Source organism: Carassius gibelio, chromosome B19 (assembly GCF_023724105.1).
Source record: "Carassius gibelio isolate Cgi1373 ecotype wild population from Czech Republic chromosome B19, carGib1.2-hapl.c, whole genome shotgun sequence".
NCBI classification, from domain to species: Eukaryota; Metazoa; Chordata; class Actinopteri; order Cypriniformes; family Cyprinidae; genus Carassius; species Carassius gibelio.
In genome coordinates this window covers 4,243,001-4,270,072 of record NC_068414.1, presented here as the reverse complement: position 1 = coordinate 4,270,072, position 27,072 = coordinate 4,243,001, and the positions used below count along the sequence as shown (strand labels likewise).

General features: G+C 47.8%; 17 non-coding genes across 17 annotated transcripts; all 17 read left to right on the top strand.

The window, feature by feature from the left end:
• Positions 1-2,216: 2,216 nt before the first annotated feature.
• On the top strand, positions 2,217-2,331 carry LOC127980405 (U5 spliceosomal RNA). The gene has a single exon (XR_008159431.1). It is a non-coding gene; the product is annotated as a U5 spliceosomal RNA (small nuclear RNA).
• Positions 2,332-2,960: 629 nt separating this feature from the next.
• Positions 2,961-3,032, top strand: trnag-ucc (transfer RNA glycine (anticodon UCC)). The gene has a single exon. It is a non-coding gene; the product is annotated as a tRNA-Gly (tRNA).
• A 1,227-nt stretch (positions 3,033-4,259) lies between these two features.
• Positions 4,260-4,374, top strand: LOC127980404 (U5 spliceosomal RNA). The gene has a single exon (XR_008159430.1). It is a non-coding gene; the product is annotated as a U5 spliceosomal RNA (small nuclear RNA).
• Positions 4,375-6,299: 1,925 nt separating this feature from the next.
• LOC127980403 (U5 spliceosomal RNA) lies at positions 6,300-6,414 on the top strand. Its single transcript, XR_008159429.1, has one exon. It is a non-coding gene; the product is annotated as a U5 spliceosomal RNA (small nuclear RNA).
• Positions 6,415-8,339: 1,925 nt separating this feature from the next.
• LOC127980402 (U5 spliceosomal RNA) lies at positions 8,340-8,454 on the top strand. The gene has a single exon (XR_008159428.1). It is a non-coding gene; the product is annotated as a U5 spliceosomal RNA (small nuclear RNA).
• A 1,924-nt stretch (positions 8,455-10,378) lies between these two features.
• LOC127980401 (U5 spliceosomal RNA) lies at positions 10,379-10,493 on the top strand. The gene has a single exon (XR_008159427.1). It is a non-coding gene; the product is annotated as a U5 spliceosomal RNA (small nuclear RNA).
• A 1,925-nt stretch (positions 10,494-12,418) lies between these two features.
• LOC127980165 (U5 spliceosomal RNA) lies at positions 12,419-12,533 on the top strand. The gene has a single exon (XR_008159203.1). It is a non-coding gene; the product is annotated as a U5 spliceosomal RNA (small nuclear RNA).
• A 1,929-nt stretch (positions 12,534-14,462) lies between these two features.
• On the top strand, positions 14,463-14,577 carry LOC127980400 (U5 spliceosomal RNA). The gene has a single exon (XR_008159426.1). It is a non-coding gene; the product is annotated as a U5 spliceosomal RNA (small nuclear RNA).
• A 629-nt stretch (positions 14,578-15,206) lies between these two features.
• On the top strand, positions 15,207-15,278 carry trnag-ucc (transfer RNA glycine (anticodon UCC)). Its single transcript has one exon. It is a non-coding gene; the product is annotated as a tRNA-Gly (tRNA).
• A 1,228-nt stretch (positions 15,279-16,506) lies between these two features.
• LOC127980399 (U5 spliceosomal RNA) lies at positions 16,507-16,621 on the top strand. The gene has a single exon (XR_008159425.1). It is a non-coding gene; the product is annotated as a U5 spliceosomal RNA (small nuclear RNA).
• A 2,804-nt stretch (positions 16,622-19,425) lies between these two features.
• Positions 19,426-19,540, top strand: LOC127980396 (U5 spliceosomal RNA). The gene has a single exon (XR_008159423.1). It is a non-coding gene; the product is annotated as a U5 spliceosomal RNA (small nuclear RNA).
• Positions 19,541-20,168: 628 nt separating this feature from the next.
• Positions 20,169-20,240, top strand: trnag-ucc (transfer RNA glycine (anticodon UCC)). Its single transcript has one exon. It is a non-coding gene; the product is annotated as a tRNA-Gly (tRNA).
• Positions 20,241-21,465: 1,225 nt separating this feature from the next.
• LOC127980395 (U5 spliceosomal RNA) lies at positions 21,466-21,580 on the top strand. Its single transcript, XR_008159422.1, has one exon. It is a non-coding gene; the product is annotated as a U5 spliceosomal RNA (small nuclear RNA).
• Positions 21,581-22,209: 629 nt separating this feature from the next.
• trnag-ucc (transfer RNA glycine (anticodon UCC)) lies at positions 22,210-22,281 on the top strand. The gene has a single exon. It is a non-coding gene; the product is annotated as a tRNA-Gly (tRNA).
• Positions 22,282-23,506: 1,225 nt separating this feature from the next.
• Positions 23,507-23,621, top strand: LOC127980394 (U5 spliceosomal RNA). The gene has a single exon (XR_008159421.1). It is a non-coding gene; the product is annotated as a U5 spliceosomal RNA (small nuclear RNA).
• A 629-nt stretch (positions 23,622-24,250) lies between these two features.
• trnag-ucc (transfer RNA glycine (anticodon UCC)) lies at positions 24,251-24,322 on the top strand. Its single transcript has one exon. It is a non-coding gene; the product is annotated as a tRNA-Gly (tRNA).
• A 1,226-nt stretch (positions 24,323-25,548) lies between these two features.
• LOC127980393 (U5 spliceosomal RNA) lies at positions 25,549-25,663 on the top strand. The gene has a single exon (XR_008159420.1). It is a non-coding gene; the product is annotated as a U5 spliceosomal RNA (small nuclear RNA).
• Positions 25,664-27,072: the final 1,409 nt, after the last annotated feature.

Genomic DNA, 27,072 nt, shown 5'->3' with positions numbered 1-27,072 from the left:
CCTTGATTGGGCTTTTGGTTATTATAGGCACTCTCTGCGTTTGACCACTTCGTGTTTATTTAGCCGGATGGGAAGGCAGCGCTTTCTTGTACGTGACGGGATGCAAATTCTTGAAGGCTCTCTTTAGTGACGGGTCCAAACAAAGATCTCATCTGCTCCTCTAGCCCTATCGGCGACTCGTGCACTTCGAGCCTTCTTAGTGACGGCGCAAGTTGCTGACTGCTGACTGCGTTGGTGGTATAGTGGTGAGCATAGCTGCCTTCCAAGCAGTTGACCCCGGATTCGATTCCCGGCCAACGCATATGCTTTGGCTCGGGCTGACGTCGAAGCAGAACTCCCTCTGTGACCTGTGCCTCCACCCAAAACTTTTGGATGGAATAATTTCGGATGGACCCATCATTAGCTGAAGTCGCATAACACTTGCAACACTACCGGTAGCAGGGGTCATTGTTTGGACTCTTTTTTTTTTTTTTTTTTTTTTAATTGCGCTTTAAACAAAAAGTATTGTGTCAATGCAACTGAACAACATTTATTAGGAACACAGTGCGTCAATAAAGCTACTGACTTCTGCCTGCGTTGGTGGTATAGTGGTGAGCATAGCTGCCTTCCAAGCAGTTGACCCGGGTTCGATTCCCGGCCAACGCATGTCCTTTGGCTCGGGCTGACGTCGAAGCAGAACTCCCTCTGTGACCTGTGCCTCCACCCAAAACTTTTGGATGGAATAATATCGGATGGACCCATCATTAGCTGAAGTCGCATAACACTTGCAACACTACCCGTAGCAGGGGTCATTGTTTGGACTCTTTTTTTTTTTTTTTTTTTTAAATTGCGCTTTAAACAAAAAGTATTGTGTCAATGCAACTGAACAACATTAATTAGGAACACAGTGCGTCAATAAAGCTGCTGACTTCCACCTGCGTTGGTGGTATAGTGGTGAGCATAGCTGCCTTCCAAGCAGTTGACCCGGGTTCGATTCCCGGCCAACGCATGTCCTTTGGCTCGGGCTGACGTCGAAGCAGAACTCCTTCTGTGACCTGCGACTCCAACCAAAAATTTTGGATGGATCGTTCGGAAGACGAAAAGAACCAGCTCTCCCCGTCGGGGAATCGAACCCCAGTCTTCCGCGTGACAGGCGGAGATACTGTCCACTATACTAACGAGGAGCCGTGCATGCTGCCGTTTCTCCCCCAACCGACGGCACTGCACTGACATAACTAAACAATGCATGGCTTCTTCTGACGCAGACCCAGCCCTAGCACCGTAAAATTTCTGATGGACCCATCATTAGCTGAAGTCGCATAACACTTGGAACACTACCCGTAGCAGGGGTCATTGTTTGGACTCTTTTTTTTTTTTTTTTTTTTTTAAATTGCGCTTTAAACAAAAAGTATTGCGTCAATGCAACTGAACAACATTAATTAGGAACACAGTGCGTCAAAAAGCAAAATGACAGTTAAAGGCATTTCGTTATTGAACTCTTTGATGACATCATTCAGCTAAGTTCAGTTTTAAATAGTATCTGTGCAATAATTTGCAATCAAGTCAACGATATCTCTGTACATGAAGTGTCCCAAGCTCCGCCTGCCAGAGGCGACAGAGGCAAGAAACCAAAACTCGATCGGTGAAAAGATGGAGAAAAAACCCGGTGAGAAACCAGGCTCAGTCGGGGAGACAGTTCTCCCCTTGTCAGACGAAACCAGTAGATCAGCTCCAGGCTGCAGGAATGTCAGACTGTGCAGAAGAATCATCTGTTTCCTGTGGTCTTGTCCAGGTGGTCTTTACAGGGGATTTGTATCTGCGGCTCATCTAGTTGTCACGGTCTCCGCTGTGTTTCTGGGCCATAGAGGTCCTTTCTAGGTGTTGATCCACCATCTTCTCTGGATACGGACTGGATCCGGGTGACTGAAGCGGTTACAGACTGGATCTGGTGGCTACGGTGACCTCGGAATAAGGGATTTCTTTAAAATACTTTTTTTTTTCATATAAGATTTTATCCAACTTTTCAGATAGAGGCATGAGAAAGAGATTGCCTTGATTGGGCTTTTGGTTATTGGTGGGCCGAGGGGACTTTTTTGAGTTTTACTCCTCCGTTTTGGAGTGGGGGGGGGGGGGGTGCTGACGAAACACATGTGGGCAGGCGTTGTCACCCTTGATGACCCTTGGCGAGCGTAGTAGTTTAACAGAGGCAGCGCACAGGCCCGAGCGTTTGGAGACACAGCTCGAGTTTCTCTTCATTGTCGCATAAATCTTTCGCCTTTTACTAAAGATTTCCGTGGAGGGGAACTTTTGCGAGTGACCTGTATTTTTGGGTGCTCTGCTCACTGCAGAGCTACATCGAAATGTCAAGAGCAGAATCAGTTTGACCGTCCGCCAGCATGCTGCGAGAGGGCTTGCCACTGGTCATCGTCTGAATGGGCACTCTCTGCGTTTGACCACTTCGTGTTTATTTAGCCGGATGGGAAGGCAGCGTTTTCTTGTACGTGACGGGATGCAAATTCTTGAAGGCTCTCTTTAGTGACGGGTCTGAACAAAGATCTCATCTGCTCCTCTAGCCCTATCGGCGACTCGTGCACTTCGAGTCTTCTTACTGACGGCGCAAGTTGCTGAATGCCTGCTGCGTTGGTGGTATAGTGGTGAGCATAGCTGCCTTCCAAGCAGTTGACCCGGGTTCGATTCCCGGCCAACGCATGTCCTTTGGCTCGGGCTGACGTCGAAGCAGAACTCCCTCTGTGACCTGTGCCTCCACCCAAAACTTTTGGATGGAATAATATCGGATGGACCCATCATTAGCTGAAGTCGCATAACACTTGCAACACTACCCGTAGCAGGGGTCATTGTTTGGACTCTTTTTTTTTTTTTTTTTTTTTAAATTGCGCTTTAAACAAAAAGTATTGTGTCAATGCAACTGAACAACATTAATTAGGAACACAGTGCGTCAATAAAGCTGCTGACTTCCACCTGCGTTGGTGGTGTAGTGGTGAGCATAGCTGCCTTCCAAGCAGTTGACCCGGGTTCGATTCCCGGCCAACGCATGTCCTTTGGCTCGGGCTGACGTCGAAGCAGAACTCCTTCTGTGACCTGCGACTCCAACCAAAAATTTTGGATGGATCGTTCGGAAGACGAAAAGAACCAGCTCTCCCCGTCGGGGAATCGAACCCCGGTCTTCCGCGTGACAGGCGGAGATACTGTCCACTATACTAACGAGGAGCCGTGCATGCTGCCGTTTCTCCCCCAACCGACGGCACTGCACTGACATAACTAAACAATGCATGGCTTCTTCTGACGCAGACCCAGCCCTAGCACCGTAAAATTTCTGATGGACCCATCATTAGCTGAAGTCGCATAACACTTGGAACACTACCCGTAGCAGGGGTCATTGTTTGGACTCTTTTTTTTTTTTTTTTTTTTTTTAAATTGCGCTTTAAACAAAAAGTATTGCGTCAATGCAACTGAACAACATTAATTAGGAACACAGTGCGTCAAAAAGCAAAATGACAGTTAAAGGCATTTCGTTATTGAACTCTTTGATGACATCATTCAGCTAAGTTCAGTTTTAAATAGTATCTGTGCAATAATTTGCAATCAAGTCAACGATATCTCTGTACATGAAGTGTCCCAAGCTCCGCCTGCCAGAGGCGACAGAGGCAAGAAACCAAAACTCGATCGGTGAAAAGATGGAGAAAAAACCCGGTGAGAAACCAGGCTCAGTCGGGGAGACAGTTCTCCCCTTGTCAGACGAAACCAGTAGATCAGCTCCAGGCTGCAGGAATGTCAGACTGTGCAGAAGAATCATCTGTTTCCTGTGGTCTTGTCCAGGTGGTCTTTACAGGGGATTTGTATCTGCGGCTCATCTAGTTGTCACGGTCTCCGCTGTGTTTCTGGGCCATAGAGGTCCTTTCTAGGTGTTGATCCACCATCTTCTCTGGATACGGACTGGATCCGGGTGACTGAAGCGGTTACAGACTGGATCTGGTGGCTACGGTGACCTCGGAATAAGGGATTTCTTTAAAATACTTTTTTTTTCATATAAGATTTTATCCAACTTTTCAGATAGAGGCATGAGAAAGAGATTGCCTTGATTGGGCTTTTGGTTATTGGTGGGCCGAGGGGACTTTTTTGAGTTTTACTCCTCCGTTTTGGAGTGGGGGGGGGGGGGTGCTGACGAAACACATGTGGGCAGGCGTTGTCACCCTTGATGACCCTTGGCGAGCGTAGTAGTTTAACAGAGGCAGCGCACAGGCCCGAGCGTTTGGAGACACAGCTCGAGTTTCTCTTCATTGTCGCATAAATCTTTCGCCTTTTACTAAAGATTTCCGTGGAGGGGAACTTTTGCGAGTGACCTGTATTTTTGGGTGCTCTGCTCACTGCAGAGCTACATCGAAATGTCAAGAGCAGAATCAGTTTGACCGTCCGCCAGCATGCTGCGAGAGGGCTTGCCACTGGTCATCGTCTGAATGGGCACTCTCTGCGTTTGACCACTTCGTGTTTATTTAGCCGGATGGGAAGGCAGCGTTTTCTTGTACGTGACGGGATGCAAATTCTTGAAGGCTCTCTTTAGTGACGGGTCTGAACAAAGATCTCATCTGCTCCTCTAGCCCTATCGGCGACTCGTGCACTTCGAGTCTTCTTACTGACGGCGCAAGTTGCTGAATGCCTGCTGCGTTGGTGGTATAGTGGTGAGCATAGCTGCCTTCCAAGCAGTTGACCCGGGTTCGATTCCCGGCCAACGCATGTCCTTTGGCTCGGGCTGACGTCGAAGCAGAACTCCCTCTGTGACCTGTGCCTCCACCCAAAACTTTTGGATGGAATAATATCGGATGGACCCATCATTAGCTGAAGTCGCATAACACTTGCAACACTACCCGTAGCAGGGGTCATTGTTTGGACTCTTTTTTTTTTTTTTTTTTTTAAATTGCGCTTTAAACAAAAAGTATTGTGTCAATGCAACTGAACAACATTAATTAGGAACACAGTGCGTCAATAAAGCTGCTGACTTCCACCTGCGTTGGTGGTATAGTGGTGAGCATAGCTGCCTTCCAAGCAGTTGACCCGGGTTCGATTCCCGGCCAACGCATGTCCTTTGGCTCGGGCTGACGTCGAAGCAGAACTCCTTCTGTGACCTGCGACTCCAACCAAAAATTTTGGATGGATCGTTCGGAAGACGAAAAGAACCAGCTCTCCCCGTCGGGGAATCGAACCCCGGTCTTCCGCGTGACAGGCGGAGATACTGTCCACTATACTAATGAGGAGCCGTGCATGCTGCCGTTTCTCCCCCAACCGACGGCACTGCACTGACATAACTAAACAATGCATGGCTTCTTCTGACGCAGACCCAGCCCTAGCACCGTAAAATTTCTGATGGACCCATCATTAGCTGAAGTCGCATAACACTTGGAACACTACCCGTAGCAGGGGTCATTGTTTGGACTCTTTTTTTTTTTTTTTTTTTTTTAAATTGCGCTTTAAACAAAAAGTATTGCGTCAATGCAACTGAACAACATTAATTAGGAACACAGTGCGTCAAAAAGCAAAATGACAGTTAAAGGCATTTCGTTATTGAACTCTTTGATGACATCATTCAGCTAAGTTCAGTTTTAAATAGTATCTGTGCAATAATTTGCAATCAAGTCAACGATATCTCTGTACATGAAGTGTCCCAAGCTCCGCCTGCCAGAGGCGACAGAGGCAAGAAACCAAAACTCGATCGGTGAAAAGATGGAGAAAAAACCCGGTGAGAAACCAGGCTCAGTCGGGGAGACAGTTCTCCCCTTGTCAGACGAAACCAGTAGATCAGCTCCAGGCTGCAGGAATGTCAGACTGTGCAGAAGAATCATCTGTTTCCTGTGGTCTTGTCCAGGTGGTCTTTACAGGGGATTTGTATCTGCGGCTCATCTAGTTGTCACGGTCTCCGCTGTGTTTCTGGGCCATAGAGGTCCTTTCTAGGTGTTGATCCACCATCTTCTCTGGATACGGACTGGATCCGGGTGACTGAAGCGGTTACAGACTGGATCTGGTGGCTACGGTGACCTCGGAATAAGGGATTTCTTTAAAATACTTTTTTTTTCATATAAGATTTTATCCAACTTTTCAGATAGAGGCATGAGAAAGAGATTGCCTTGATTGGGCTTTTGGTTATTGGTGGGCCGAGGGGACTTTTTTGAGTTTTACTCCTCCGTTTTGGAGTGGGGGGGGGGGGTGCTGACGAAACACATGTGGGCAGGCGTTGTCACCCTTGATGACCCTTGGCGAGCGTAGTAGTTTAACAGAGGCAGCGCACAGGCCCGAGCGTTTGGAGACACAGCTCGAGTTTCTCTTCATTGTCGCATAAATCTTTCGCCTTTTACTAAAGATTTCCGTGGAGGGGAACTTTTGCGAGTGACCTGTATTTTTGGGTGCTCTGCTCACTGCAGAGCTACATCGAAATGTCAAGAGCAGAATCAGTTTGACCGTCCGCCAGCATGCTGCGAGAGGGCTTGCCACTGGTCATCGTCTGAATGGGCACTCTCTGCGTTTGACCACTTCGTGTTTATTTAGCCGGATGGGAAGGCAGCGTTTTCTTGTACGTGACGGGATGCAAATTCTTGAAGGCTCTCTTTAGTGACGGGTCTGAACAAAGATCTCATCTGCTCCTCTAGCCCTATCGGCGACTCGTGCACTTCGAGTCTTCTTACTGACGGCGCAAGTTGCTGAATGCCTGCTGCGTTGGTGGTATAGTGGTGAGCATAGCTGCCTTCCAAGCAGTTGACCCGGGTTCGATTCCCGGCCAACGCATGTCCTTTGGCTCGGGCTGACGTCGAAGCAGAACTCCCTCTGTGACCTGTGCCTCCACCCAAAACTTTTGGATGGAATAATATCGGATGGACCCATCATTAGCTGAAGTCGCATAACACTTGCAACACTACCCGTAGCAGGGGTCATTGTTTGGACTCTTTTTTTTTTTTTTTTTTTTTAAATTGCGCTTTAAACAAAAAGTATTGTGTCAATGCAACTGAACAACATTAATTAGGAACACAGTGCGTCAATAAAGCTGCTGACTTCCACCTGCGTTGGTGGTATAGTGGTGAGCATAGCTGCCTTCCAAGCAGTTGACCCGGGTTCGATTCCCGGCCAACGCATGTCCTTTGGCTCGGGCTGACGTCGAAGCAGAACTCCTTCTGTGACCTGCGACTCCAACCAAAAATTTTGGATGGATCGTTCGGAAGACGAAAAGAACCAGCTCTCCCCGTCGGGGAATCGAACCCCGGTCTTCCGCGTGACAGGCGGAGATACTGTCCACTATACTAACGAGGAGCCGTGCATGCTGCCGTTTCTCCCCCAACCGACGGCACTGCACTGACATAACTAAACAATGCATGGCTTCTTCTGACGCAGACCCAGCCCTAGCACCGTAAAATTTCTGATGGACCCATCATTAGCTGAAGTCGCATAACACTTGGAACACTACCCGTAGCAGGGGTCATTGTTTGGACTCTTTTTTTTTTTTTTTTTTTTTAAATTGCGCTTTAAACAAAAAGTATTGCGTCAATGCAACTGAACAACATTAATTAGGAACACAGTGCGTCAAAAAGCAAAATGACAGTTAAAGGCATTTCGTTATTGAACTCTTTGATGACATCATTCAGCTAAGTTCAGTTTTAAATAGTATCTGTGCAATAATTTGCAATCAAGTCAACGATATCTCTGTACATGAAGTGTCCCAAGCTCCGCCTGCCAGAGGCGACAGAGGCAAGAAACCAAAACTCGATCGGTGAAAAGATGGAGAAAAAACCCGGTGAGAAACCAGGCTCAGTCGGGGAGACAGTTCTCCCCTTGTCAGACGAAACCAGTAGATCAGCTCCAGGCTGCAGGAATGTCAGACTGTGCAGAAGAATCATCTGTTTCCTGTGGTCTTGTCCAGGTGGTCTTTACAGGGGATTTGTATCTGCGGCTCATCTAGTTGTCACGGTCTCCGCTGTGTTTCTGGGCCATAGAGGTCCTTTCTAGGTGTTGATCCACCATCTTCTCTGGATACGGACTGGATCCGGGTGACTGAAGCGGTTACAGACTGGATCTGGTGGCTACGGTGACCTCGGAATAAGGGATTTCTTTAAAATACTTTTTTTTTCATATAAGATTTTATCCAACTTTTCAGATAGAGGCATGAGAAAGAGATTGCCTTGATTGGGCTTTTGGTTATTGGTGGGCCGAGGGGACTTTTTTGAGTTTTACTCCTCCGTTTTGGAGTGGGGGGGGGGGGTGCTGACGAAACACATGTGGGCAGGCGTTGTCACCCTTGATGACCCTTGGCGAGCGTAGTAGTTTAACAGAGGCAGCGCACAGGCCCGAGCGTTTGGAGACACAGCTCGAGTTTCTCTTCATTGTCGCATAAATCTTTCGCCTTTTACTAAAGATTTCCGTGGAGGGGAACTTTTGCGAGTGACCTGTATTTTTGGGTGCTCTGCTCACTGCAGAGCTACATCGAAATGTCAAGAGCAGAATCAGTTTGACCGTCCGCCAGCATGCTGCGAGAGGGCTTGCCACTGGTCATCGTCTGAATGGGCACTCTCTGCGTTTGACCACTTCGTGTTTATTTAGCCGGATGGGAAGGCAGCGTTTTCTTGTACGTGACGGGATGCAAATTCTTGAAGGCTCTCTTTAGTGACGGGTCTGAACAAAGATCTCATCTGCTCCTCTAGCCCTATCGGCGACTCGTGCACTTCGAGTCTTCTTACTGACGGCGCAAGTTGCTGAACGCCTGCTGCGTTGGTGGTATAGTGGTGAGCATAGCTGCCTTCCAAGCAGTTGACCCGGGTTCGATTCCCGGCCAACGCATGTCCTTTGGCTCGGGCTGACGTCGAAGCAGAACTCCCTCTGAGAACTGTGCCTCCACCCAAAACTTTTGGATGGAATAATATCGGATGGACCCATCATTAGCTGAAGTCGCATAACACTTGCAACACTACCCGTAGCAGGGGTCATTGTTTGGACTCTTTTTTTTTTTTTTTTTTTTAAATTGCGCTTTAAACAAAAAGTATTGTGTCAATGCAACTGAACAACATTAATTAGGAACACAGTGCGTCAATAAAGCTGCTGACTTCCACCTGCGTTGGTGGTATAGTGGTGAGCATAGCTGCCTTCCAAGCAGTTGACCCGGGTTCGATTCCCGGCCAACGCATGTCCTTTGGCTCGGGCTGACGTCGAAGCAGAACTCCTTCTGTGACCTGCGACTCCAACCAAAAATTTTGGATGGATCGTTCGGAAGACGAAAAGAACCAGCTCTCCCCGTCGGGGAATCGAACCCCGGTCTTCCCCGTGACAGGCGGAGATACTGTCCACTATACTAACGAGGAGCCGTGCATGCTGCCGTTTCTCCCCCAACCGACGGCACTGCACTGACATAACTAAACAATGCATGGCTTCTTCTGACGCAGACCCAGCCCTAGCACCGTAAAATTTCTGATGGACCCATCATTAGCTGAAGTCGCATAACACTTGGAACACTACCCGTAGCAGGGGTCATTGTTTGGACTCTTTTTTTTTTTTTTTTTTTTTAAATTGCGCTTTAAACAAAAAGTATTGCGTCAATGCAACTGAACAACATTAATTAGGAACACAGTGCGTCAAAAAGCAAAATGACAGTTAAAGGCATTTCGTTATTGAACTCTTTGATGACATCATTCAGCTAAGTTCAGTTTTAAATAGTATCTGTGCAATAATTTGCAATCAAGTCAACGATATCTCTGTACATGAAGTGTCCCAAGCTCCGCCTGCCAGAGGCGACAGAGGCAAGAAACCAAAACTCGATCGGTGAAAAGATGGAGAAAAAACCCGGTGAGAAACCAGGCTCAGTCGGGGAGACAGTTCTCCCCTTGTCAGACGAAACCAGTAGATCAGCTCCAGGCTGCAGGAATGTCAGACTGTGCAGAAGAATCATCTGTTTCCTGTGGTCTTGTCCAGGTGGTCTTTACAGGGGATTTGTATCTGCGGCTCATCTAGTTGTCACGGTCTCCGCTGTGTTTCTGGGCCATAGAGGTCCTTTCTAGGTGTTGATCCACCATCTTCTCTGGATACGGACTGGATCCGGGTGACTGAAGCGGTTACAGACTGGATCTGGTGGCTACGGTGACCTCGGAATAAGGGATTTCTTTAAAATACTTTTTTTTTCATATAAGATTTTATCCAACTTTTCAGATAGAGGCATGAGAAAGAGATTGCCTTGATTGGGCTTTTGGTTATTGGTGGGCCGAGGGGACTTTTTTGAGTTTTACTCCTCCGTTTTGGAGTGGGGGGGGGGGGTGCTGACGAAACACATGTGGGCAGGCGTTGTCACCCTTGATGACCCTTGGCGAGCGTAGTAGTTTAACAGAGGCAGCGCACAGGCCCGAGCGTTTGGAGACACAGCTCGAGTTTCTCTTCATTGTCGCATAAATCTTTCGCCTTTTACTAAAGATTTCCGTGGAGGGGAACTTTTGCGAGTGACCTGTATTTTTGGGTGCTCTGCTCACTGCAGAGCTACATCGAAATGTCAAGAGCAGAATCAGTTTGACCGTCCGCCAGCATGCTGCGAGAGGGCTTGCCACTGGTCATCGTCTGAATGGGCACTCTCTGCGTTTGACCACTTCGTGTTTATTTAGCCGGATGGGAAGGCAGCGTTTTCTTGTACGTGACGGGATGCAAATTCTTGAAGGCTCTCTTTAGTGACGGGTCTGAACAAAGATCTCATCTGCTCCTCTAGCCCTATCGGCGACTCGTGCACTTCGAGTCTTCTTACTGACGGCGCAAGTTGCTGAACGCCTGCTGCGTTGGTGGTATAGTGGTGAGCATAGCTGCCTTCCAAGCAGTTGACCCGGGTTCGATTCCCGGCCAACGCATGTCCTTTGGCTCGGGCTGACGTCGAAGCAGAACTCCCTCTGAGACCTGTGCCTCCACCCAAAACTTTTGGATGGAATAATATCGGATGGACCCATCATTAGCTGAAGTCGCATAACACTTGCAACACTACCCGTAGCAGGGGTCATTGTTTGGACTCTTTTTTTTTTTTTTTTTTTTAAATTGCGCTTTAAACAAAAAGTATTGTGTCAATGCAACTGAACAACATTAATTAGGAACACAGTGCGTCAATAAAGCTGCTGACTTCCACCTGCGTTGGTGGTATAGTGGTGAGCATAGCTGCCTTCCAAGCAGTTGACCCGGGTTCGATTCCCGGCCAACGCATGTCCTTTGGCTCGGGCTGACGTCGAAGCAGAACTCCTTCTGTGACCTGCGACTCCAACCAAAAATTTTGGATGGATCGTTCGGAAGACGAAAAGAACCAGCTCTCCCCGTCGGGGAATCGAACCCCGGTCTTCCGCGTGACAGGCGGAGATACTGTCCACTATACTAACGAGGAGCCGTGCATGCTGCCGTTTCTCCCCCAACCGACGGCACTGCACTGACATAACTAAACAATGCATGGCTTCTTCTGACGCAGACCCAGCCCTAGCACCGTAAAATTTCTGATGGACCCATCATTAGCTGAAGTCGCATAACACTTGGAACACTACCCGTAGCAGGGGTCATTGTTTGGACTCTTTTTTTTTTTTTTTTTTTTTAAATTGCGCTTTAAACAAAAAGTATTGCGTCAATGCAACTGAACAACATTAATTAGGAACACAGTGCGTCAAAAAGCAAAATGACAGTTAAAGGCATTTCGTTATTGAACTCTTTGATGACATCATTCAGCTAAGTTCAGTTTTAAATAGTATCTGTGCAATAATTTGCAATCAAGTCAACGATATCTCTGTACATGAAGTGTCCCAAGCTCCGCCTGCCAGAGGCGACAGAGGCAAGAAACCAAAACTCGATCGGTGAAAAGATGGAGAAAAAACCCGGTGAGAAACCAGGCTCAGTCGGGGAGACAGTTCTCCCCTTGTCAGACGAAACCAGTAGATCAGCTCCAGGCTGCAGGAATGTCAGACTGTGCAGAAGAATCATCTGTTTCCTGTGGTCTTGTCCAGGTGGTCTTTACAGGGGATTTGTATCTGCGGCTCATCTAGTTGTCACGGTCTCCGCTGTGTTTCTGGGCCATAGAGGTCCTTTCTAGGTGTTGATCCACCATCTTCTCTGGATACGGACTGGATCCGGGTGACTGAAGCGGTTACAGACTGGATCTGGTGGCTACGGTGACCTCGGAATAAGGGATTTCTTTAAAATACTTTTTTTTTCATATAAGATTTTATCCAACTTTTCAGATAGAGGCATGAGAAAGAGATTGCCTTGATTGGGCTTTTGGTTATTGGTGGGCCGAGGGGACTTTTTTGAGTTTTACTCCTCCGTTTTGGAGTGGGGGGGGGGGGGTGCTGACGAAACACATGTGGGCAGGCGTTGTCACCCTTGATGACCCTTGGCGAGCGTAGTAGTTTAACAGAGGCAGCGCACAGGCCCGAGCGTTTGGAGACACAGCTCGAGTTTCTCTTCATTGTCGCATAAATCTTTCGCCTTTTACTAAAGATTTCCGTGGAGGGGAACTTTTGCGAGTGACTTGTATTTTTGGGTGCTCTGCTCACTGCAGAGCTACATCGAAATGTCAAGAGCAGAATCAGTTTGACCGTCCGCCAGCATGCTGCGAGAGGGCTTGCCACTGGTCATCGTCTGAATGGGCACTCTCTGCGTTTGACCACTTCGTGTTTATTTAGCCGGATGGGAAGGCAGCGTTTTCTTGTACGTGACGGGATGCAAATTCTTGAAGGCTCTCTTTAGTGACGGGTCTGAACAAAGATCTCATCTGCTCCTCTAGCCCTATCGGCGACTCGTGCACTTCGAGTCTTCTTACTGACGGCGCAAGTTGCTGAATGCCTGCTGCGTTGGTGGTATAGTGGTGAGCATAGCTGCCTTCCAAGCAGTTGACCCGGGTTCGATTCCCGGCCAACGCATGTCCTTTGGCTCGGGCTGACGTCGAAGCAGAACTCCCTCTGTGACCTGTGCCTCCACCCAAAACTTTTGGATGGAATAATATCGGATGGACCCATCATTAGCTGAAGTCGCATAACACTTGCAACACTACCCGTAGCAGGGGTCATTGTTTGGACTCTTTTTTTTTTTTTTTTTTTTAAATTGCGCTTTAAACAAAAAGTATTGTGTCAATGCAACTGAACAACATTAATTAGGAACACAGTGCGTCAATAAAGCTGCTGACTTCCACCTGCGTTGGTGGTATAGTGGTGAGCATAGCTGCCTTCCAAGCAGTTGACCCGGGTTCGATTCCCGGCCAACGCATGTCCTTTGGCTCGGGCTGACGTCGAAGCAGAACTCCTTCTGTGACCTGCGACTCCAACCAAAAATTTTGGATGGATCGTTCGGAAGACGAAAAGAACCAGCTCTCCCCATCGGGGAATCGAACCCCGGTCTTCCGCGTGACAGGCGGAGATACTGTCCACTATACTAACGAGGAGCCGTGCATGCTGCCGTTTCTCCCCCAACCGACGGCACTGCACTGACATAACTAAACAATGCATGGCTTCTTCTGACGCAGACCCAGCCCTAGCACCGTAAAATTTCTGATGGACCCATCATTAGCTGAAGTCGCATAACACTTGGAACACTACCCGTAGCAGGGGTCATTGTTTGGACTCTTTTTTTTTTTTTTTTTTTTTTAAATTGCGCTTTAAACAAAAAGTATTGCGTCAATGCAACTGAACAACATTAATTAGGAACACAGTGCGTCAAAAAGCAAAATGACAGTTAAAGGCATTTCGTTATTGAACTCTTTGATGACATCATTCAGCTAAGTTCAGTTTTAAATAGTATCTGTGCAATAATTTGCAATCAAGTCAACGATATCTCTGTACATGAAGTGTCCCAAGCTCCGCCTGCCAGAGGCGACAGAGGCAAGAAACCAAAACTCGATCGGTGAAAAGATGGAGAAAAAACCCGGTGAGAAACCAGGCTCAGTCGGGGAGACAGTTCTCCCCTTGTCAGACGAAACCAGTAGATCAGCTCCAGGCTGCAGGAATGTCAGACTGTGCAGAAGAATCATCTGTTTCCTGTGGTCTTGTCCAGGTGGTCTTTACAGGGGATTTGTATCTGCGGCTCATCTAGTTGTCACGGTCTCCGCTGTGTTTCTGGGCCATAGAGGTCCTTTCTAGGTGTTGATCCACCATCTTCTCTGGATACGGACTGGATCCGGGTGACTGAAGCGGTTACAGACTGGATCTGGTGGCTACGGTGACCTCGGAATAAGGGATTTCTTTAAAATACTTTTTTTTTTCATATAAGATTTTATCCAACTTTTCAGATAGAGGCATGAGAAAGAGATTGCCTTGATTGGGCTTTTGGTTATTGGTGGGCCGAGGGGACTTTTTTGAGTTTTACTCCTCCGTTTTGGAGTGGGGGGGGGGGGGGGTGCTGACGAAACACATGTGGGCAGGCGTTGTCACCCTTGATGACCCTTGGCGAGCGTAGTAGTTTAACAGAGGCAGCGCACAGGCCCGAGCGTTTGGAGACACAGCTCGAGTTTCTCTTCATTGTCGCATAAATCTTTCGCCTTTTACTAAAGATTTCCGTGGAGGGGAACTTTTGCGAGTGACCTGTATTTTTGGGTGCTCTGCTCACTGCAGAGCTACATCGAAATGTCAAGAGCAGAATCAGTTTGACCGTCCGCCAGCATGCTGCGAGAGGGCTTGCCACTGGTCATCGTCTGAATGGGCACTCTCTGCGTTTGACCACTTCGTGTTTATTTAGCCGGATGGGAAGGCAGCGTTTTCTTGTACGTGACGGGATGCAAATTCTTGAAGGCTCTCTTTAGTGACGGGTCTGAACAAAGATCTCATCTGCTCCTCTAGCCCTATCGGCGACTCGTGCACTTCGAGTCTTCTTACTGACGGCGCAAGTTGCTGAATGCCTGCTGCGTTGGTGGTATAGTGGTGAGCATAGCTGCCTTCCAAGCAGTTGACCCGGGTTCGATTCCCGGCCAACGCATGTCCTTTGGCTCGGGCTGACGTCGAAGCAGAACTCCCTCTGTGACCTGTGCCTCCACCCAAAACTTTTGGATGGAATAATATCGGATGGACCCATCATTAGCTGAAGTCGCATAACACTTGCAACACTACCCGTAGCAGGGGTCATTGTTTGGACTCTTTTTTTTTTTTTTTTTTTTTAAATTGCGCTTTAAACAAAAAGTATTGTGTCAATGCAACTGAACAACATTAATTAGGAACACAGTGCGTCAATAAAGCTGCTGACTTCCACCTGCGTTGGTGGTGTAGTGGTGAGCATAGCTGCCTTCCAAGCAGTTGACCCGGGTTCGATTCCCGGCCAACGCATGTCCTTTGGCTCGGGCTGACGTCGAAGCAGAACTCCTTCTGTGACCTGCGACTCCAACCAAAAATTTTGGATGGATCGTTCGGAAGACGAAAAGAACCAGCTCTCCCCGTCGGGGAATCGAACCCCGGTCTTCCGCGTGACAGGCGGAGATACTGTCCACTATACTAACGAGGAGCCGTGCATGCTGCCGTTTCTCCCCCAACCGACGGCACTGCACTGACATAACTAAACAATGCATGGCTTCTTCTGACGCAGACCCAGCCCTAGCACCGTAAAATTTCTGATGGACCCATCATTAGCTGAAGTCGCATAACACTTGGAACACTACCCGTAGCAGGGGTCATTGTTTGGACTCTTTTTTTTTTTTTTTTTTTTTTTAAATTGCGCTTTAAACAAAAAGTATTGCGTCAATGCAACTGAACAACATTAATTAGGAACACAGTGCGTCAAAAAGCAAAATGACAGTTAAAGGCATTTCGTTATTGAACTCTTTGATGACATCATTCAGCTAAGTTCAGTTTTAAATAGTATCTGTGCAATAATTTGCAATCAAGTCAACGATATCTCTGTACATGAAGTGTCCCAAGCTCCGCCTGCCAGAGGCGACAGAGGCAAGAAACCAAAACTCGATCGGTGAAAAGATGGAGAAAAAACCCGGTGAGAAACCAGGCTCAGTCGGGGAGACAGTTCTCCCCTTGTCAGACGAAACCAGTAGATCAGCTCCAGGCTGCAGGAATGTCAGACTGTGCAGAAGAATCATCTGTTTCCTGTGGTCTTGTCCAGGTGGTCTTTACAGGGGATTTGTATCTGCGGCTCATCTAGTTGTCACGGTCTCCGCTGTGTTTCTGGGCCATAGAGGTCCTTTCTAGGTGTTGATCCACCATCTTCTCTGGATACGGACTGGATCCGGGTGACTGAAGCGGTTACAGACTGGATCTGGTGGCTACGGTGACCTCGGAATAAGGGATTTCTTTAAAATACTTTTTTTTTCATATAAGATTTTATCCAACTTTTCAGATAGAGGCATGAGAAAGAGATTGCCTTGATTGGGCTTTTGGTTATTGGTGGGCCGAGGGGACTTTTTTGAGTTTTACTCCTCCGTTTTGGAGTGGGGGGGGGGGGGGTGCTGACGAAACACATGTGGGCAGGCGTTGTCACCCTTGATGACCCTTGGCGAGCGTAGTAGTTTAACAGAGGCAGCGCACAGGCCCGAGCGTTTGGAGACACAGCTCGAGTTTCTCTTCATTGTCGCATAAATCTTTCGCCTTTTACTAAAGATTTCCGTGGAGGGGAACTTTTGCGAGTGACCTGTATTTTTGGGTGCTCTGCTCACTGCAGAGCTACATCGAAATGTCAAGAGCAGAATCAGTTTGACCGTCCGCCAGCATGCTGCGAGAGGGCTTGCCACTGGTCATCGTCTGAATGGGCACTCTCTGCGTTTGACCACTTCGTGTTTATTTAGCCGGATGGGAAGGCAGCGTTTTCTTGTACGTGACGGGATGCAAATTCTTGAAGGCTCTCTTTAGTGACGGGTCTGAACAAAGATCTCATCTGCTCCTCTAGCCCTATCGGCGACTCGTGCACTTCGAGTCTTCTTACTGACGGCGCAAGTTGCTGAATGCCTGCTGCGTTGGTGGTATAGTGGTGAGCATAGCTGCCTTCCAAGCAGTTGACCCGGGTTCGATTCCCGGCCAACGCATGTCCTTTGGCTCGGGCTGACGTCGAAGCAGAACTCCCTCTGTGACCTGTGCCTCCACCCAAAACTTTTGGATGGAATAATATCGGATGGACCCATCATTAGCTGAAGTCGCATAACACTTGCAACACTACCCGTAGCAGGGGTCATTGTTTGGACTCTTTTTTTTTTTTTTTTTTTTTAAATTGCGCTTTAAACAAAAAGTATTGTGTCAATGCAACTGAACAACATTAATTAGGAACACAGTGCGTCAATAAAGCTGCTGACTTCCACCTGCGTTGGTGGTATAGTGGTGAGCATAGCTGCCTTCCAAGCAGTTGACCCGGGTTCGATTCCCGGCCAACGCATGTCCTTTGGCTCGGGCTGACGTCGAAGCAGAACTCCTTCTGTGACCTGCGACTCCAACCAAAAATTTTGGATGGATCGTTCGGAAGACGAAAAGAACCAGCTCTCCCCGTCGGGGAATCGAACCCCGGTCTTCCGCGTGACAGGCGGAGATACTGTCCACTATACTAACGAGGAGCCGTGCATGCTGCCGTTTCTCCCCCAACCGACGGCACTGCACTGACATAACTAAACAATGCATGGCTTCTTCTGACGCAGACCCAGCCCTAGCACCGTAAAATTTCTGATGGACCCATCATTAGCTGAAGTCGCATAACACTTGGAACACTACCCGTAGCAGGGGTCATTGTTTGGACTCTTTTTTTTTTTTTTTTTTTTTTAAATTGCGCTTTAAACAAAAAGTATTGCGTCAATGCAACTGAACAACATTAATTAGGAACACAGTGCGTCAAAAAGCAAAATGACAGTTAAAGGCATTTCGTTATTGAACTCTTTGATGACATCATTCAGCTAAGTTCAGTTTTAAATAGTATCTGTGCAATAATTTGCAATCAAGTCAACGATATCTCTGTACATGAAGTGTCCCAAGCTCCGCCTGCCAGAGGCGACAGAGGCAAGAAACCAAAACTCCCATCATTAGCTGAAGTCGCATAACACTTGCAACACTACCCGTAGCAGGGGTCATTGTTTGGACTCTTTTTTTTTTTTTTTTTTTTTAAATTGCGCTTTAAACAAAAAGTATTGTGTCAATGCAACTGAACAACATTAATTAGGAACACAGTGCGTCAATAAAGCTGCTGACTTCCACCTGCGTTGGTGGTATAGTGGTGAGCATAGCTGCCTTCCAAGCAGTTGACCCGGGTTCGATTCCCGGCCAACGCATGTCCTTTGGCTCGGGCTGACGTCGAAGCAGAACTCCTTCTGTGACCTGCGACTCCAACCAAAAATTTTGGATGGATCGTTCGGAAGACGAAAAGAACCAGCTCTCCCCATCGGGGAATCGAACCCCGGTCTTCCGCGTGACAGGCGGAGATACTGTCCACTATACTAACGAGGAGCCGTGCATGCTGCCGTTTCTCCCCCAACCGACGGCACTGCACTGACATAACTAAACAATGCATGGCTTCTTCTGACGCAGACCCAGCCCTAGCACCGTAAAATTTCTGATGGACCCATCATTAGCTGAAGTCGCATAACACTTGGAACACTACCCGTAGCAGGGGTCATTGTTTGGACTCTTTTTTGTTTTTTTTTTTTTTAAATTGCGCTTTAAACAAAAAGTATTGCGTCAATGCAACTGAACAACATTAATTAGGAACACAGTGCGTCAAAAAGCAAAATGACAGTTAAAGGCATTTCGTTATTGAACTCTTTGATGACATCATTCAGCTAAGTTCAGTTTTAAATAGTATCTGTGCAATAATTTGCAATCAAGTCAACGATATCTCTGTACATGAAGTGTCCCAAGCTCCGCCTGCCAGAGGCGACAGAGGCAAGAAACCAAAACTCGATCGGTGAAAAGATGGAGAAAAAACCCGGTGAGAAACCAGGCTCAGTCGGGGAGACAGTTCTCCCCTTGTCAGACGAAACCAGTAGATCAGCTCCAGGCTGCAGGAATGTCAGACTGTGCAGAAGAATCATCTGTTTCCTGTGGTCTTGTCCAGGTGGTCTTTACAGGGTATTTGTATCTGCGGCTCATCTAGTTGTCACGGTCTCCGCTGTGTTTCTGGGCCATAGAGGTCCTTTCTAGGTGTTGATCCACCATCTTCTCTGGATACGGACTGGATCCGGGTGACTGAAGCGGTTACAGACTGGATCTGGTGGCTACGGTGACCTCGGAATAAGGGATTTCTTTAAAAGACTTTTTTTTTCATATAAGATTTTATCCAACTTTTCAGATAGAGGCATGAGAAAGAGATTGCCTTGATTGGGCTTTTGGTTATTGGTGGGCCGAGGGGACTTTTTTGAGTTTTACTCCTCCGTTTTGGAGTGGGGGGGGGGGTGCTGACGAAACACATGTGGGCAGGCGTTGTCACCCTTGATGACCCTTGGCAAGCGTAGTAGTTTAACAGAGGCAGCGCACAGGCCCGAGCGTTTGGAGACACAGCTCGAGTTTCTCTTCATTGTCGCATAAATCTTTCGCCTTTTACTAAAGATTTCCGTGGAGGGGAACTTTTGCGAGTGACCTGTATTTTTGGGTGCTCTGCTCACTGCAGAGCTACATCGAAATGTCAAGAGCAGAATCAGTTTGACCGTCCGCCAGCATGCTGCGAGAGGGCTTGCCACTGGTCATCGTCTGAATGGGCACTCTCTGCGTTTGACCACTTCGTGTTTATTTAGCCGGATGGGAAGGCAGCGTTTTCTTGTACGTGACGGGATGCAAATTCTTGAAGGCTCTCTTTAGTGACGGGTCTGAACAAAGATCTCATCTGCTCCTCTAGCCCTATCGGCGACTCGTGCACTTCGAGTCTTCTTACTGACGGCGCAAGTTGCTGAATGCCTGCTGCGTTGGTGGTATAGTGGTGAGCATAGCTGCCTTCCAAGCAGTTGACCCGGGTTCGATTCCCGGCCAACGCATGTCCTTTGGCTCGGGCTGACGTCGAAGCAGAACTCCCTCTGTGACCTGTGCCTCCACCCAAAACTTTTGGATGGAATAATATCGGATGGACCCATCATTAGCTGAAGTCGCATTACACTTGCAACACTACCCGTAGCAGGGGTCATTGTTTGGACTCTTTTTTTTTTTTTTTTTTTTAAATTGCGCTTTAAACAAAAAGTATTGTGTCAATGCAACTGAACAACATTAATTAGGAACACAGTGCGTCAATAAAGCTGCTGACTTCCACCTGCGTTGGTGGTGTAGTGGTGAGCATAGCTGCCTTCCAAGCAGTTGACCCGGGTTCGATTCCCGGCCAACGCATGTCCTTTGGCTCGGGCTGACGTCGAAGCAGAACTCCTTCTGTGACCTGCGACTCCAACCAAAAATTTTGGATGGATCGTTCGGAAGACGAAAAGAACCAGCTCTCCCCGTCGGGGAATCGAACCCCGGTCTTCCGCGTGACAGGCGGAGATACTGTCCACTATACTAACGAGGAGCCGTGCATGCTGCCGTTTCTCCCCCAACCGACGGCACTGCACTGACATAACTAAACAATGCATGGCTTCTTCTGACGCAGACCCAGCCCTAGCACCGTAAAATTTCTGATGGACCCATCATTAGCTGAAGTCGCATAACACTTGGAACACTACCCGTAGCAGGGGTCATTGTTTGGACTCTTTTTTTTTTTTTTTTTTTTTTTAAATTGCGCTTTAAACAAAAAGTATTGCGTCAATGCAACTGAACAACATTAATTAGGAACACAGTGCGTCAAAAAGCAAAATGACAGTTAAAGGCATTTCGTTATTGAACTCTTTGATGACATCATTCAGCTAAGTTCAGTTTTAAATAGTATCTGTGCAATAATTTGCAATCAAGTCAACGATATCTCTGTACATGAAGTGTCCCAAGCTCCGCCTGCCAGAGGCGACAGAGGCAAGAAACCAAAACTCGATCGGTGAAAAGATGGAGAAAAAACCCGGTGAGAAACCAGGCTCAGTCGGGGAGACAGTTCTCCCCTTGTCAGACGAAACCAGTAGATCAGCTCCAGGCTGCAGGAATGTCAGACTGTGCAGAAGAATCATCTGTTTCCTGTGGTCTTGTCCAGGTGGTCTTTACAGGGGATTTGTATCTGCGGCTCATCTAGTTGTCACGGTCTCCGCTGTGTTTCTGGGCCATAGAGGTCCTTTCTAGGTGTTGATCCACCATCTTCTCTGGATACGGACTGGATCCGGGTGACTGAAGCGGTTACAGACTGGATCTGGTGGCTACGGTGACCTCGGAATAAGGGATTTCTTTAAAATACTTTTTTTTTCATATAAGATTTTATCCAACTTTTCAGATAGAGGCATGAGAAAGAGATTGCCTTGATTGGGCTTTTGGTTATTGGTGGGCCGAGGGGACTTTTTTGAGTTTTACTCCTCCGTTTTGGAGTGGGGGGGGGGGTGCTGACGAAACACATGTGGGCAGGCGTTGTCACCCTTGATGACCCTTGGCGAGCGTAGTAGTTTAACAGAGGCAGCGCACAGGCCCGAGCGTTTGGAGACACAGCTCGAGTTTCTCTTCATTGTCGCATAAATCTTTCGCCTTTTACTAAAGATTTCCGTGGAGGGGAACTTTTGCGAGTGACCTGTATTTTTGGGTGCTCTGCTCACTGCAGAGCTACATCGAAATGTCAAGAGCAGAATCAGTTTGACCGTCCGCCAGCATGCTGCGAGAGGGCTTGCCACTGGTCATCGTCTGAATGGGCACTCTCTGCGTTTGACCACTTCGTGTTTATTTAGCCGGATGGGAAGCCAGCGTTTTCTTGTACGTGACGGGATGCAAATTCTTGAAGGCTCTCTTTAGTGACGGGTCTGAACAAAGATCTCATCTGCTCCTCTAGCCCTATCGGCGACTCGTGCACTTCGAGTCTTCTTACTGACGGCGCAAGTTGCTGAATGCCTGCTGCGTTGGTGGTATAGTGGTGAGCATAGCTGCCTTCCAAGCAGTTGACCCGGGTTCGATTCCCGGCCAACGCATGTCCTTTGGCTCGGGCTGACGTCGAAGCAGAACTCCCTCTGTGACCTGTGCCTCCACCCAAAACTTTTGGATGGAATAATATCGGATGGACCCATCATTAGCTGAAGTCGCATAACACTTGCAACACTACCCGTAGCAGGGGTCATTGTTTGGACTCTTTTTTTTTTTTTTTTTTTTTAAATTGCGCTTTAAACAAAAAGTATTGTGTCAATGCAACTGAACAACATTAATTAAGAACACAGTGCGTCAATAAAGCTGCTGACTTCCACCTGCGTTGGTGGTGTAGTGGTGAGCATAGCTGCCTTCCAAGCAGTTGACCCGGGTTCGATTCCCGGCCAACGCATGTCCTTTGGCTCGGGCTGACGTCGAAGCAGAACTCCTTCTGTGACCTGCGACTCCAACCAAAAATTTTGGATGGATCGTTCGGAAGACGAAAAGAACCAGCTCTCCCCGTCGGGGAATCGAACCCCGGTCTTCCGCGTGACAGGCGGAGATACTGTCCACTATACTAACGAGGAGCCGTGCATGCTGCCGTTTCTCCCCCAACCGACGGCACTGCACTGACATAACTAAACAATGCATGGCTTCTTCTGACGCAGACCCAGCCCTAGCACCGTAAAATTTCTGATGGACCCATCATTAGCTGAAGTCGCATAACACTTGGAACACTACCCGTAGCAGGGGTCATTGTTTGGACTCTTTTTTTTTTTTTTTTTTTTTTTAAATTGCGCTTTAAACAAAAAGTATTGCGTCAATGCAACTGAACAACATTAATTAGGAACACAGTGCGTCAAAAAGCAAAATGACAGTTAAAGGCATTTCGTTATTGAACTCTTTGATGACATCATTCAGCTAAGTTCAGTTTTAAATAGTATCTGTGCAATAATTTGCAATCAAGTCAACGATATCTCTGTACATGAAGTGTCCCAAGCTCCGCCTGCCAGAGGCGACAGAGGCAAGAAACCAAAACTCGATCGGTGAAAAGATGGAGAAAAAACCCGGTGAGAAACCAGGCTCAGTCGGGGAGACAGTTCTCCCCTTGTCAGACGAAACCAGTAGATCAGCTCCAGGCTGCAGGAATGTCAGACTGTGCAGAAGAATCATCTGTTTCCTGTGGTCTTGTCCAGGTGGTCTTTACAGGGGATTTGTATCTGCGGCTCATCTAGTTGTCACGGTCTCCGCTGTGTTTCTGGGCCATAGAGGTCCTTTCTAGGTGTTGATCCACCATCTTCTCTGGATACGGACTGGATCCGGGTGACTGAAGCGGTTACAGACTGGATCTGGTGGCTACGGTGACCTCGGAATAAGGGATTTCTTTAAAATACTTTTTTTTTCATATAAGATTTTATCCAACTTTTCAGATAGAGGCATGAGAAAGAGATTGCCTTGATTGGGCTTTTGGTTATTGGTGGGCCGAGGGGACTTTTTTGAGTTTTACTCCTCCGTTTTGGAGTGGGGGGGGGGGTGCTGACGAAACACATGTGGGCAGGCGTTGTCACCCTTGATGACCCTTGGCGAGCGTAGTAGTTTAACAGAGGCAGCGCACAGGCCCGAGCGTTTGGAGACACAGCTCGAGTTTCTCTTCATTGTCGCATAAATCTTTCGCCTTTTACTAAAGATTTCCGTGGAGGGGAACTTTTGCGAGTGACCTGTATTTTTGGGTGCTCTGCTCACTGCAGAGCTACATCGAAATGTCAAGAGCAGAATCAGTTTGACCGTCCGCCAGCATGCTGCGAGAGGGCTTGCCACTGGTCATCGTCTGAATGGGCACTCTCTGCGTTTGACCACTTCGTGTTTATTTAGCCGGATGGGAAGGCAGCGTTTTCTTGTACGTGACGGGATGCACATTCTTGAAGGCTCTCTTTAGTGACGGGTCTGAACAAAGATCTCATCTGCTCCTCTAGCCCTATCGGCGACTCGTGCACTTCGAGTCTTCTTACTGACGGCGCAAGTTGCTGAATGCCTGCTGCGTTGGTGGTATAGTGGTGAGCATAGCTGCCTTCCAAGCAGTTGACCCGGGTTCGATTCCCGGCCAACGCATGTCCTTTGGCTCGGGCTGACGTCGAAGCAGAACTCCCTCTGTGACCTGTGCCTCCACCCAAAACTTTTGGATGGAATAATATCGGATGGACCCATCATTAGCTGAAGTCGCATAACACTTGCAACACTACCCGTAGCAGGGGTCATTGTTTGGACTCTTTTTTTTTTTTTTTTTTTTTAAATTGCGCTTTAAACAAAAAGTATTGTGTCAATGCAACTGAACAACATTAATTAGGAACACAGTGCGTCAATAAAGCTGCTGACTTCCACCTGCGTTGGTGGTGTAGTGGTGAGCATAGCTGCCTTCCAAGCAGTTGACCCGGGTTCGATTCCCGGCCAACGCATGTCCTTTGGCTCGGGCTGACGTCGAAGCAGAACTCCTTCTGTGACCTGCGACTCCAACCAAAAATTTTGGATGGATCGTTCGGAAGACGAAAAGAACCAGCTCTCCCCGTCGGGGAATCGAACCCCGGTCTTCCGCGTGACAGGCGGAGATACTGTCCACTATACTAACGAGGAGCCTTGCATGCTGCCGTTTCTCCCCCAACCGACGGCACTGCACTGACATAACTAAACAATGCATGGCTTCTTCTGACGCAGACCCAGCCCTAGCACCGTAAAATTTCTGATGGACCCATCATTAGCTGAAGTCGCATAACACTTGGAACACTACCCGTAGCAGGGGTCATTGTTTGGACTCTTTTTTTTTTTTTTTTTTTTTTTAAATTGCGCTTTAAACAAAAAGTATTGCGTCAATGCAACTGAACAACATTAATTAGGAACACAGTGCGTCAAAAAGCAAAATGACAGTTAAAGGCATTTCGTTATTGAACTCTTTGATGACATCATTCAGCTAAGTTCAGTTTTAAATAGTATCTGTGCAATAATTTGCAATCAAGTCAACGATATCTCTGTACATGAAGTGTCCCAAGCTCCGCCTGCCAGAGGCGACAGAGGCAAGAAACCAAAACTTGATCGGTGAAAAGATGGAGAAAAAACCCGGTGAGAAACCAGGCTCAGTCGGGGAGACAGTTCTCCCCTTGTCAGACGAAACCAGTAGATCAGCTCCAGGCTGCAGGAATGTCAGACTGTGCAGAAGAATCATCTGTTTCCTGTGGTCTTGTCCAGGTGGTCTTTACAGGGGATTTGTATCTGCGGCTCATCTAGTTGTCACGGTCTCCGCTGTGTTTCTGGGCCATAGAGGTCCTTTCTAGGTGTTGATCCACCATCTTCTCTGGATACGGACTGGATCCGGGTGACTGAAGCGGTTACAGACTGGATCTGGTGGCTACGGTGACCTCGGAATAAGGGATTTCTTTAAAATACTTTTTTTTTCATATAAGATTTTATCCAACTTTTCAGATAGAGGCATGAGAAAGAGATTGCCTTGATTGGGCTTTTGGTTATTGGTGGGCCGAGGGGACTTTTTTGAGTTTTACTCCTCCGTTTTGGAGTGGGGGGGGGGGGTGCTGACGAAACACATGTGGGCAGGCGTTGTCACCCTTGATGACCCTTGGCGAGCGTAGTAGTTTAACAGAGGCAGCGCACAGGCCCGAGCGTTTGGAGACACAGCTCGAGTTTCTCTTCATTGTCGCATAAATCTTTCGCCTTTTACTAAAGATTTCCGTGGAGGGGAACTTTTGCGAGTGACCTGTATTTTTGGGTGCTCTGCTCACTGCAGAGCTACATCGAAATGTCAAGAGCAGAATCAGTTTGACCGTCCGCCAGCATGCTGCGAGAGGGCTTGCCACTGGTCATCGTCTGAATGGGCACTCTCTGCGTTTGACCACTTCGTGTTTATTTAGCCGGATGGGAAGGCAGCGTTTTCTTGTACGTGACGGGATGCAAATTCTTGAAGGCTCTCTTTAGTGACGGGTCTGAACAAAGATCTCATCTGCTCCTCTAGCCCTATCGGCGACTCGTGCACTTCGAGTCTTCTTACTGACGGCGCAAGTTGCTGAATGCCTGCTGCGTTGGTGGTATAGTGGTGAGCATAGCTGCCTTCCAAGCAGTTGACCCGGGTTCGATTCCCGGCCAACGCATGTCCTTTGGCTCGGGCTGACGTCGAAGCAGAACTCCCTCTGTGACCTGTGCCTCCACCCAAAACTTTTGGATGGAATAATATCGGATGGACCCATCATTAGCTGAAGTCGCATAACACTTGCAACACTACCCGTAGCAGGGGTCATTGTTTGGACTCTTTTTTTTTTTTTTTTTTTTTAAATTGCGCTTTAAACAAAAAGTATTGTGTCAATGCAACTGAACAACATTAATTAGGAACACAGTGCGTCAATAAAGCTGCTGACTTCCACCTGCGTTGGTGGTATAGTGGTGAGCATAGCTGCCTTCCAAGCAGTTGACCCGGGTTCGATTCCCGGCCAACGCATGTCCTTTGGCTCGGGCTGACGTCGAAGCAGAACTCCTTCTGTGACCTGCGACTCCAACCAAAAATTTTGGATGGATCGTTCGGAAGACGAAAAGAACCAGCTCTCCCCGTCGGGGAATCGAACCCCGGTCTTCCGCGTGACAGGCGGAGATACTGTCCACTATACTAACGAGGAGCCGTGCATGCTGCCGTTTCTCCCCCAACCGACGGCACTGCACTGACATAACTAAACAATGCATGGCTTCTTCTGACGCAGACCCAGCCCTAGCACCGTAAAATTTCTGATGGACCCATCATTAGCTGAAGTCGCATAACACTTGGAACACTACCCGTAGCAGGGGTCATTGTTTGGACTCTTTTTTTTTTTTTTTTTTTTTTTTAAATTGCGCTTTAAACAAAAAGTATTGCGTCAATGCAACTGAACAACATTAATTAGGAACACAGTGCGTCAAAAAGCAAAATGACAGTTAAAGGCATTTCGTTATTGAACTCTTTGATGACATCATTCAGCTAAGTTCAGTTTTAAATAGTATCTGTGCAATAATTTGCAATCAAGTCAACGATATCTCTGTACATGAAGTGTCCCAAGCTCCGCCTGCCAGAGGCGACAGAGGCAAGAAACCAAAACTCCCATCATTAGCTGAAGTCGCATAACACTTGCAACACTACCCGTAGCAGGGGTCATTGTTTGGACTCTTTTTTTTTTTT